Genomic DNA, 12729 nt, shown 5'->3' on the forward strand with positions numbered 1-12729 from the left:
GAGAGGAAAGTGAAATGACCTCCAAACTCCCCTCCCTCGGCAGGCAGCGAAGATTAAACCCTTCCAGGCATCGCCAAAGAACAGAAAGAGCAAAGGCGCAGCCGGCGCGTATGTGGCAGGAGGAGACGGAGGAAGGGCCCCGCCTGCTCGCGGTCTCACACGCAGCCCTTGATGGTGCGTCGGAAACTGAATAGGGGGGATAGAGGGGGGGGGATCCGCCACACGCGGCGCAGCAGTTTCCATGCGCGCCGGAGGAGGAGGAGGAGCCCGCCTCCATTCGCTACGTGCAGAGTCGCGAGTCCGCACCAGCAGCCGGCGGAGGCGAGGAGAGAGGGAGTCTGTCCGTCTCCCAGGTGGGCGGGAAGAGGAGGGGCCGGGCGCGCGCGCGCGGGAAGCAGCTGCTCTGGGAAAGGTGCCGGATTTACAAAGCCAGCCGGCGGGCGGGAGCGGGGGGGCGGTGGATTGAGAGAGTGTGTCAGGAGGAGGCAGGTGGCGAAGGCCAACGCCGGAAAGATAACGCCGGCTTGCGAGGAGGTCTCCTGCGGGATTTCGTTTCGTTTGGCATATAGACGTTTTGTGGCGCTCCTGTTGTGAAACACGTTTCTGCCCGGTTTCTCCTACATTATAATGAGCGAGGAGAAGGAGTTGGGGGGGGGGGCAGGCGAGACATGGCTTTGTTATCACGCTTGCCCCCCCCCCGCCTCCCTCCCTCAAGGTCTCTGGTACCTGTGGCAACCCGTCCAGAGAACCTGCGCGCGCGCACACTCAGAGACCGCATTTTTGTTCCTTCATCTCCCCAACTGCACATGTTGCCATTAGCTCGTCGAAGAAACACACCATAGATATTGGGGGGAGGGGGGGTCCGGCTTCCAACACACCCGCTCTGCTCCTAAGAAACAGACCGCGCCAAGCAGTCGAGAGATCTGGGATGAATCTCCCGTCGCTCCCCGTCTGTTAGGCTTCGGGAGGTGAGCGCACTGTCTGGAAGCGAAGGAACAGGGCGCTGGGTAGAGTCTGAACTTTTCCCAGAACAGGGTTTCGGGGACGAGGCATCTTGCCCTGTATAGGCAGGGGCTAGATTATGGGGTGTGGAACAATGAACACACTGGCTGCTGGAGATCCAATATGTGTGTGTATGTGTGTGTGTTTAATGCGAATAACAGCCATAGGGAAGGGGGGCGCACTATTTGGGCAGTAACCATGGCACCTGCGGAAGTATAGCTAAACCTCATGCTTTGCCTTCTTGAAATCCCCACCATGGTGCTATTGGGAAAGCATGCAGGCCCCATTCTCCCCTCCTGTGATCCTCACTCCCACTGTGGTTGCCCGTTTTAAAAAGCTCCAGAGTTCTTGTTTAGGATCTCCCGCATCAGTTGTAGTTTTGCTTTCGAATAAATTTATGGCACAGAACGACTCTGTGTAATATGCCAGCCTATTGCCCTCTGATCAGTCACCAGATAAAATAAGCCAAGAGCTGCTCTTGTACCAGGTTATGTCAACACATACAACATACATACCACTATATACCTCAGGTCAAGTCCTGCCTCAGCCACTTCACAGTTGTGTTTGGGGAATAAAGTATGACTAGCAGGCACGTATTCTTAAACACTGGGGAATAAGCACCAGGGGGACATAATTGTGGCCTCAGCTCCCCAGTGCTTATTCACAGTGCATTTACACACTGATAAATGTACACTTTTTATATTACAAGTGCTTTCGGTATAGACAATGCAGTAAGTGTGAAGTGACCTTTCCTTCAGCAAATGATTTTCATTACACCTCTGTTTCAGAGCTGTCAACACTTTGTGGTGTGTGTTTGTGTGCTCTCCCAATATATCTCTAAAAGAAAGGTTAAAGGGAAACATCCTTGCTTTTTAGCCTTTCATCATCTCATATGGCAACCATGTGATTCCCATATTAGAATGACATAATTCTAATCAGGAATAATGCATTCACTCGTAAAAATTATTTTGGCTTCTTGGCCTTTTGGCTAAAATCAAGTGTAAACATCATTTGGGTGGAATCATTTTTTGAGCATGTAGGAAAAGCACACATCCACCTGTGTATAGCTCAAGGCAACGGCAGCTGTGGAAATGAGATGCAGTGCAACTGATAAACAGTTAGGTGGGGAAATGGTGAAGAGGGAAATAGAGGTAATGGTTACAGTACATGTAAAAGTCCTACTTCCCAAGCTGATATAATTTCATTAATACGGGGGTGGGGGACAGAGCAAGCTGCTGCAAGGAAGCTGAAAAGATCACAAGGAGATGCTTTAGTGTGTGGAAAGTGTATCTTGCTCTTGAGGAATAAATAGTGGCTCAGTTTGAAGGGAGACATGTATGCCTTTCTCCAAGAGTCTGTGGTTTTAGCATGTCCAGGAACTAAAATTTATTCCTTATTGCTAAATGCTTCTCCATTTGTGAGGGTGGACAGCAAAGTAGATTAGGAAAGTGCCACCAGAATCACATAACTCTTGCCTGGCTTGTAAAACCTATAAGAAATTTCAGAGCTCGGTGGGGGCAGAGATTTGTGGTGAAAAGCCTTGGACCTGCCCTTGCAACCTTTAATTATAATCTTCTGAAATACAGCACCAGATCTCTAAACCCCCCATTCCTATTATATCTGCAGCTCACTGCTGCTAAGGTACTGATCTCTATACCAGCCATTTCCTGGAAATGTGCCGAGCTGTCCTGCTGTGACCCTGATCTTTGGGACAAATTCCTGATTTTGCTTGTGGTTGTTCATTTTTTTCTTGATATCGTTGGATTTGATAAAATTGTTTATTTCCAGATTTTTTTGCAAAAGCAGATTTTTGGATCATAATGTTGACTTAGGGTTAATCAAATGTTTGTGTGCGTGTGTGTCCTTTCTTTCTTTCCAGGATGTGTCAATACAATTTGCATTCATAACAGATATTTAAAAGGAGCACAAGGTAGCTTCTAGAAAACATCTCATAGTTTAACAATTTGAAATTCTGTGGAAAGAGCAAGCAAAGCCAGATTATGACTTAGACATTCTGTCAAAAGCATTTTATTTTACTACATATTTGAGTTGTGCTGAATTTTTCTCTGCTGCATTGATCATTGTAAATGTGTTCTGTTTGTTTTTGATAGCTGTATTGGTCAATATTTTAATTATAAATGAAAGTTGCCTTGGGAGTTACTCTTTTTAGGGCCAAAAGTCAGGATATTAGTGGTTTTATAACAATTAATTAAGGATTAATATTTGGTGAGACCAACTGTCCATTTTCTGGCCCCATACTGTGTCTCCCAAAAGTGTGCAGTAAAAGTGGTGTTAGTAAGTTTTAAGAGTGCATTGTACTCTTATTTTTAAGCAGGCAGACTTAATTCCCTGCTATTCACTCCCATTCTCTGGATTGCTAGTGATATCTTTATAAGCTTAAGAAAGGATACCGCAAATATTCTACAGCATAGTTGTTGAGGGCATGGAAAGTGTCCTGATTGAAATTCTGGAGAGGAGAGCTGTTGCCAGTCATCGTCAACAATACCCAATTAGATCAGGGGTGGGAAACCTTTGGCCTTCCAGATGTTGCAGAACTACAACTTCCATCATCCTTGGCCATGCTTGTTCAGCAACATCTGGAGGGCCAAAGGTTCCCCATATCTATACTAGAAGGACCAATAATCAGCTTCCTATAGTCCCCTCCAGAGCAGTTACCAAGGCATGTGCCAGCTCTTAGAAGGTGGGTAGATGTTTGTTGGCAGTACTGAAAAGGGGAAATCCCAGTCATGCTGCTGGTGCACAGCCCACTGCTGCATTTAGCTGAGAGGATGGTATTGCCTTCATCTTTCTCTCCGACTTACATACTCAGACCTCTGAATCGTACAAAACTCATCATGCAAAAATGAAAAGGAAGCTGCTGATTCAGACCTTTGTTGCCTTACCTCAAGATAAAATTTGGCAGTCACTTGGACTGTGGCTATTCATACAGAAATCCATTATAAATGGGCTCAACATGTGTCTTGTCAGTTCTGTAATCATGTAAAAAGTAATGGTAAATATCAAGAATAGGTTTATTAGCTGCACATTCCCAGGGCAGCAAGTGCAAGCATAAAACTGATGTAAGTTTTTTAAAACCCATTAAATCAGTAACAAACCAACTCAAAGCAGTGTTTTTAAAGGCCTGTGATAATGCAGAGATCTTAATCTGGCACAAAAAGAAATGAGTAGGAACCAGTTGAGCCTCCTTGGGAATAGGTTTTCTCAGCTGTAGAGCCACAGATGAAAAAGTTCTCTGCAGTTGCCACCCACTTACAGTAAATTCATCAGCCGCTGGTGCTGTTTCAAAACTGGTATATGATTCCTAGGGCTAGTCCCAGCTGGCACCCTACTAGCTGTATTCTAAACTACATCAAGTATTCAGACAAGACATTTAGAGGCCTTTCCATTTTACCTAATTAAAACTTCTGTATTTCATGGGACTAATATGACAATACAACCTCTCTCGGTGTCCTTCGCACATACACAATATAATTTTACACAAGACACAGCAATAGCAGAGTAACATGGAGCAATGGTTACCATACAGTCCATTTGTTAGGGATCTACCATTACCTTTCAGAGTTACCAAATGGGAAATTAACTTACCTCTTCCAATTGCCTTCAGCTGACTCTGAAGTCAAATCATTGTGTGCCAGCAACAGGTTCATGGTGCACTCAAAGGCAGAGAAACTGGATGAATGAGAGTTTATGTGAAGCCAGAATAATCAAATATTGATTCCTGTTGGTTGCCTGAATAAGGTCTCACCAATCGGCAGCATCCTTCCTTCAAACAAGAAGTCTACCCAACAAGAAGGACTATATTATGTTAACTATAACAGTGGTGGCTAACTAAGAAGCTATTATAGTGTGCCTTGCCAGTCCCTGAATCACTTTAAACTAGCACCAGAACTGTCCACTTTCGTTTTTCTTCAATCTGCTATCTTCTTGCTGAGATTTCCCTCTGAGGTAATTCCAAACCTCTGTATAACATTAACTTATTACTACTTCTCATGACTCTGCAAGAAAGTCTGTATTTCCTACAATAGGTGATTTATAAGGACCTAGCATTGTATTCAGCTTCTCTGTTAAAAACAATTACTTGACACTTCATTTATCTCAGTGTGTAACCAAAAACAATCCAGGAATGTGATGAAATATCTGCCATATTCCAAGGACCAGGAGAAGCCCAATATTATAATGAGAAGGCTGATAAATCAGGCTTTTCTGCAGTATTACAAAGTTCTGGACAAGAACCTAATGTCTAGATGAGCAAAGAATCATTGTTGGTGTGAAGAAGGGTTTCCAACAAAGCTATTTATCCCCAGCTAGCAATTAGCAAAGACGAGATGAGAAGAATGACATAGAAATAATACTTCCAAGAGGGAAATAATAGTGGTTAAGATATAGCGCACTCCTCCCATTAGGAATTGCTCCTCCCTTACAGGCCTTTGTATCTTTGCACCCTCCCCCTTTCCCTTCAACCCTAGAACAAGAGTCTAATGCAAGCAGAGGAAAGTTAAGCACAGCTGCAAATCTAATCAGAACTGCCCTGGCAGGCAGGCATGCACAGCTGGGAGCTGGAAATGCTCTTTTCCAGGCACAAATTGATACCAAATGGAGCAGATGGAAGAAGGCCAGTTATTATGGCTCATGACTCGTGCGTCTAGATCTCAAAAAAATAGTTTTAGACCTAGAAGCATCACCAGATGACTGAGCATTGCTGGGAAGTTTGGGGCGGGGGGTTGAATCACATGAAGTGCTTTTGATCATATATGTATATATGATCATATATATATATATATAATGAGCCAAAGGAAGAAGTCAACCCAGTTTAATCTGGTTGTCTGAGAGTTGTCAGTAGCCCTGGTAGTGAGTGAGCCTACAAAGATCTACATGGCCCAGAAGACCAGTTCATCTGGTGTACTCTCAGATCAAGTTTACTTGCTTCATCAATCAAAAAGGCAATTTATGTATTGTTACAAATCTATACTTGTCTATACTGTAGACTAGGGATGGAGATTCTGTGGTCCTCCAGATGTTGTTGGACTTTAATTCCCATCAACCCCATCTAGGGTGGTCAATCAGGGATTGTGGGAACGTAGTTTAGTATCTGAAGGGCCACAGGTTCTCATTCTTGAAGCAGACTAGGGACCAATCCACTGTCCATTGGAAAAAGTGGAGAATTGTTTTCTGTCTAGCCTGATATCATATACCGGATCTCTGCTGTCTTCCTAGCAAAGGAGCCTGCGTGCTCAGACTCAAGCCACATTTTGTTGAGCTGTATTTCAGCCCACTGAAGGGCTTTGTAGCCGAGTGCTGAATAATTCTTTGTGCATATGCTTCGATAGCCACTTCCCACCAGAAAAGATAACAGTAGTCTGCCATGGCTTTGCATAGATCCTAGAGTACACCTTGTGCATCCATAGAACTACTGTATCTCCATGCCATGAGAATGAATCTGCTATATACACAACAGATTATGTCATACACTTAATTTCTTTTTTCTTTTCTTTTTTGGTAGAGCACTTTAATATGGAAAACTTTATGGAAGTACAGCATTTATGGAAGCCTCCTTAGGAAACCAAAGGGATGTGTATGTTGGACCTTAGTCTTCTACCATAACTTTCCTCATTCACCTACATGAATATTTTCTTTATTAACAGAATGGAGAGCCAAGGAAGATGGATACTTAAGAGCTTGTTCCAAGTCACACAAAAGGTCTGGAGGAAAAGTTAGTATTGAATTCAATGGACTCCAGTGTAAGCCAAGTTGATGCTCTGATTTCATTTTCTCTTTTCAAGCTGTTCCCTTGTACACCAAGACACTGGAATATAACTGAATTGCATCTGCCCACATGTGATGGTATAAAGACACAGGTCTGAACTTTATCTCCAGAGTGTCCCCTCCGGAATTATTGCTTCTTGTATAGAAGTAGTTTCCCCTTCCTCCAGTAAATTTGTTGTGGAAGTATTAGAAATTTTACATTCCTTTGGGGCAATGAGTTCCCCCAATATGACCAGGACCAAAACCCCATCTGTGAAGACAAAAGCAAGAAGAAATACAACTCTTTGTATTGTGGTGAATGATTAAACACTGCTGTAAAAGTCTGAGAACTGACACTGAACTCTGTGTAGCTATCTACCCTAGAACCACTGACTTGATATCTGAGGAAGAAGGCAAGTAAAGGAAGGAAAAGCCACAAAGAATCTTCTTCCTGGTTCCTTAGTGCCAGGGGGCGGGGGGTGACAGAGATGGGAACATGCTTTGGGCATACAAAGTTAGCAAAATTGGGGGGGGGGCTATTGTTAGTAAACCATAACATATCCAAAGGTATAGCTAGGAGTTGGCCCCAGCCAAGGGCACAGGCAGGGGGCGGCAGCGCAAAAATCACACCTCTGGCTTAGAGTGGCTAGGAACCCAGCCACCTGCCTGTGTGCTCCCCAGGTCACTCCTCCAGTGCTCTGGGTGGCCAGGCGAACTGAGCAGGCTCATCTGGGCACCTCGGTGGAGGAATCTGGTTGCTGGCATGGGCTATCACAGCAGCCCTGCAGGGCTCCCTCCTCAGCTGGCCAGTGATGCTATTGAAAGTGTGAGCTGAGCGCTTGGAGGGAGGAAAGAGGGAGAGAGTTGGCAAGAGTTCCAGTGGGGGGGGGATGGAAGGGAGGGAGGAAGTAGGCAGAAGCGAAAGCAGTGAGCTGAACCAGGGAGGCAGGGAGGCAGACCAGCAGAGGAAGAGGGGAGGCGGAACAGAGCAGACCCAAACCTGATGGTTGCAGAGGAAGAAACTGGTGGAGTGCAAAAGTCAACCAAAAGCAAACTTTATGAGATTCTGGTCCCCCAACTTCAGAGGCACCAATACAGCTCCTCGCCAAGGGTGATAAGGGGGCCTGGATACACCCTTGCATGTATCCAAATTCTGGTGCAATCATTTGAGAAATGAGCTTTCTAAAATGTAGGTGCTTCATATCCACAATCCTAGATGGGTTTAACACAGCTCAATTACCCTACATGGCTACAGATTTAGGGGCCAGATCTTTATCTTGTGCAAATCAGTGCTGATCCACTGACTTCAAAGAGAGCAACATTCCATATTCTAAATATGCAACAAACCAAGGAGGAACTAAACATTCATTACAGAAAAAAAAAAAATCCTGGAATGTTTCTGATGTTCAAAATGCTTTGGCTTATTGTAGCAAAAGAATAGCTTTTTAATAGCGAAGATGCTGCAAAGGCATTTTTTTCATATTAGTAACACTAAGATATCACCAGCCATGAAGTTTTTACTTGAATGTCCAAGGAAATACAAATGGCTTGGAGAATGGCCAGCTAAATATTTTCAACTCGTGGACCTGACAAAATTCAAGAATCTATATTGCAATTACGCTGTACTGGAAAATGCTCTAGCCAAGGAGACTAGTTTGCCTTTCGGAGAAATCATGATTTTTACATGACAAAAGACAATGTACCTCTGTATATTTTTAATATACTGATCTTCTCTTATTGTTTTTGATAATGGCTCAGAAGAAGACAATGTATTTCCATCTTCACAATGAAACCAAGACTAATATATGTTGAAAAAAGGTAATCGCCAATTTCTACTTCTAGCAAAAATATAAAAATCTGGTGATGCACACTGGCTCAAAGATGCAAGAGCATCAGATCATAGGCTGTACAGGAGAAGGCTCAGGCCTAATATATCAGGCCTCTGTTCTAGATAATAGGCCAATGGCTCTCAACAGCTGGCCTTAGGAATGAATGAGGTAATATATGAAAAGGGTTATGCCTTTTCCTTCCCAGTTGGGGATGCTGTAAGCCAGGGGTAGGCAACCTAAGACCCAGGGGCCGGATGCGGCCCAATCACCTTCTCAATCTGGCCCGCGGATGGTCTGGGAATCAGCGTGTTCTTACATGAGTAGAATGTGGCCTTTTATTTAAAATGCACCTCAGGGTTATTTTTTGGGCCTGCCTGGTGTTTTTACATGAGTAGAATGTGTGCTTTTATTTCAAATGCATCTCTGGGTTATTTGTGGGGCATAGGAATTCATTCAATTTTTTTTTTTCAAAATATAGTTCGGCCCCCCACAAGGTCTGAGGGACAGTGGACCGGCCCACGGCTGAAAAAGTTTGCTGACCCCTGCTGTAAGCAGTATCTCTGGAGAACAGGCTGGCTGTTTTGAGGCAGACTGAGTCAGATATGGAAGAGAATAAGGAATCTGAGTTTTGGCTCTATAAAAAGAATATCGGAGATGCTGGCTGTTGTCCTGGAGGACCTGATGTGGCAAGAGGAGGCTTGCTGTTGAAATGCTTTATGCTATACTGTACCTCCACCAATGCACAGCCTGATAATAAATAAAAATGTTGCAAAACACCAGTAAACCCCCAAGGACCTTATTCGAAAAGAAACCAAACCCAAGTAGTGCTGAACCCCTGAAACCTCTCACTGCTCAGAGATTCAGGGCACCAGTGTGACCATATTATTGGCATCCTCTGTTCCATCATGCCTTACGTTGCACTGTCAATTTGATTTGGAACATTGAAGGCTAGTTTTCTGACTTCCTACCTTCAAGGAACCCATTCCATACTGACCTGTCCATCAAGGAATCCCTGTGAACTTTTAAAAAAAAAAATCAGGGGCATGTGCAAGAGTTCACACTGAGCTCAAGCTATATCTATTCAGCTATATCTATTCTCATCTGATGTGAAATAAGACCATATCCTCATTGATCATGCCCAATACTCTCTCGTTACAGCATGTTGCAGAGAAAGGTTGTAAACATTGGCCACACAGTCTTGCAGTGAAGTTTATCTGCTATTACTCTGGTTTCAGTGTTCCGTTGCGCCAGAAGCGGCTTAGTCGTGCTGGCCACATGACCCAGAAAAACTGTCTGCGGACAAATGCCGGATCCCTTAGCCTTTAAAAGCAAGATGACACCAGAGTCATCTGCGACTGGTCTTAACTGTCAGGGGTCCTTTACCAGTCTTCTTAAGAAGAAGACCCTGATAAACTTTTCCTGGTTGCAGTTTGGAAAGCACTAGCCTAGAAGATAAAACTTCTAAAAATTAGGCTTCCCAGTCATTCTAAACTTTCGCTAATCAAGATTCCAGGCTGGGATAGCAAAGTTATACTACCCAGCCAGTGCTCATGGGGCAGGTTCAGGGTTGATTGGGGGAGAAATGGCACAAGAAAGTTAAACTCTGCTGAGCTGCAAATGTGTGTCTGAGAAGGGTGATTCTTTTTCTTCAGAAACTGAGACACGTTTGTCAGTGGTAAAACTGCAGCAGATGCTCTGTCTTTCTCTGGGGCTGAGTTCTAAATATGTGATCCTGGAAATCTCTCCAAAAGCACACAGTTGTATGAGAGGGGACATAGACAGGCATTGAATGAACCCTTTAAGGTGAAGATGGCAGGGATATTTCTGCCTGTGTGCTTGTGTTCATCATTCACAGAAATTGAAAAACGAGGACAACACACATCCCCTAAAAGTTAGGAGGACAAGGAAAGGGCTGGAACAAGAATAAGAGCTGCCCATGAGCTGCATTCCCACATAGGCAACTCCTGGGGGAAGAGAGCACATGCCAGGGTGGGCAGGACCAGAAGCAAAAAGTGTGGGATAGCCAGCCTCATATAACCAACATGCTTCAGTCTAATTAATGCATAATGGGGTTAAGACCATAGAGTAAGCTGTGCTGCCAGGCTTAGCTCACCTTAGAAAGGACTAGGCGATCAAGCTTTTGCTCCCCTCCAGTTCACCTTAGAAGTTCAGCTCCAGGCTCAGACCAAATGGCTCTTGAGTTCCTATACCAATAATTTAGGAACTATCACCACTTTGCAACTAAACCAAGTTTTACTGCCTGTGCAACTTTTCTGAATGCTGTATGGGAAAGCACATGAATCTGACCTTTGAAGAGTTTGTAAGTAAACCATTTTTTAAATTTACCAAACATGTGCTCTTTTTCTATGCCAGGGAAAGAGAAGAGTTTTCAGAACTCACAAGGGCACATTTAAAGATCTAACAGCCTATATTTCCACACTTTACTGCATATTTTGTGGTTCTGTGGGGGTACTTGCCCCAAACTTGGATCATGGCTTCCAGGAATTCATCCTCTATATACCTATTTTTTCCTTTGCCACCAACAAAAAGTGGGTGGAGCAATATATGTAGCCTTGAGCCTGAGGAGGGGTGTGGCCTGGGCAAAGTCCTGAGGGTCATGTAGACATTTCACCCCCGGAACTGAGGTTCCTTACCCCTTGACAAGACAAAGGGACTTCTGGGACAAGTTGCCCCCATTCATCCTGGGAGAATCACCCATTTTTGATGCTGTCATTGATCTAATGCAGGTGGGGCATTCAAGGTATGTTGTAACAGCATGTATATAGTCTAGGCTACAGATTACAATAACAGGAAAGGACTGTATTGGAGGGGGGACTTTGCTTAAGCATTAACACTAGCAGTAATATCTAAAGGTTGTTAATCTAAGCAACAACAGTAAGCACTTTTAAGACCTGTTGAAATCAGTGAGGAGACTTGGGTTCCAGGCAAATGCCTTTTTATTTCCCCAAGCTTTTCAGATATGATTTTAACCTTGCTGGCTGTTCTTTGCTGCTTTTGTGATTGTGTGGCCTTTTCATTTTATGTTTTGTTTGCATTTACACATGAATTGTTTTGTTCTTTCTTGTAAACTGGGGATATGATTGAAGGGCTTTATTATTTTTATTATTATTATTATTATTATTATTATTATTATTATTATTAATGACCTACAATAAATAAATAATGACCTTATCCTTATTTCCATGGGAACAGCCTGTGATGTCATGAAACAGGATTTGGTGGAAAGTGCGAGGGGGAACAATTCAATCAGTATGGAAAGGGAAATCAAGAAAAACCTAATCTTGTATAATCTTAGGCTTCCTGGATAAAAGAATGTGGTTTTGCCTGGCATGGATGGGGACAAGAAGATTGGTTTAAGACAACCCTTTGCTTCTAATGGAAAGAATGCTAATTCACTTCGCATGCTAATTGTGGGAGAATCCCTTTTCCTCTTCAAGAAGCCTAATTAATATTTCTCCAGCTCTCTGTTGCTACATAGAGGGCTCCCAGAATTGTCACCTGAAGTGGCTACTTTGAAAAAGAAGCAGAACTTTGCAACAAAGCAATTCTTCATTTGCAATGTAAGGCCGAACAGTGCCAGGAACTGTAGGCTGTAGTTTGGTTGCAAGCTGGAGTGATCGGTGTTAAGTTTTCTCTCCATACTGTGACACTGTTGCGTCTTTCCATTCTTCATACATGTTTTTGTTTCTGTCTGACGTGCTTTGCCTCAAGATTGATAGAATCACACATCTGGGAGGTACACCGGAGACCATCTAGTCCAAACTCCTGTTCAGTGCAGAATCTAGGGTGAAATGACAGCACCCCTAACAGAAGACTGCCCAGTGTCTGCTCAAATGCTTCAGGGAAGGAGAGCTCTCACTTCCCAAGGTACTCAGTTCCCACTGTTAATATTTAGCCAAAACCCATTTCCTTGCAGTGTCCTCCCATTCATTCTAGTCCTGCTATCTGGAGCAATGTGAATTCATCTGACTGCACCTGCTTGGCTTCATGCTTAAGAAGGATCTTATCCTCTAATCTAATTGCATTAGGGGCTTCACAATACAGTGGTACCTCAAGTTAAGTACTTATTTCATTCTGGAGGTCCGTTCTTAACCTGAAACTGTTCTTAACCTGA

The 12729-nt window shown here is 43.7% G+C and overlaps 1 long non-coding RNA gene across 1 annotated transcript; it reads left to right on the forward strand.

Moving 5' to 3' along the window:
- Positions 1-243: 243 nt before the first annotated feature.
- On the forward strand, positions 244-9370 carry LOC310841601. The gene is made up of 2 exons (XR_014562584.1): positions 244-353; positions 6524-9370. It is a non-coding gene; the product is annotated as an uncharacterized lncRNA (long non-coding RNA).
- Positions 9371-12729: the final 3359 nt, after the last annotated feature.

This window comes from Podarcis gaigeae (genome assembly GCF_964106915.1).
Source record: "Podarcis gaigeae genome assembly, chromosome: 3".
In the NCBI taxonomy this organism is placed as follows: Eukaryota; Metazoa; Chordata; class Lepidosauria; order Squamata; family Lacertidae; genus Podarcis; species Podarcis gaigeae.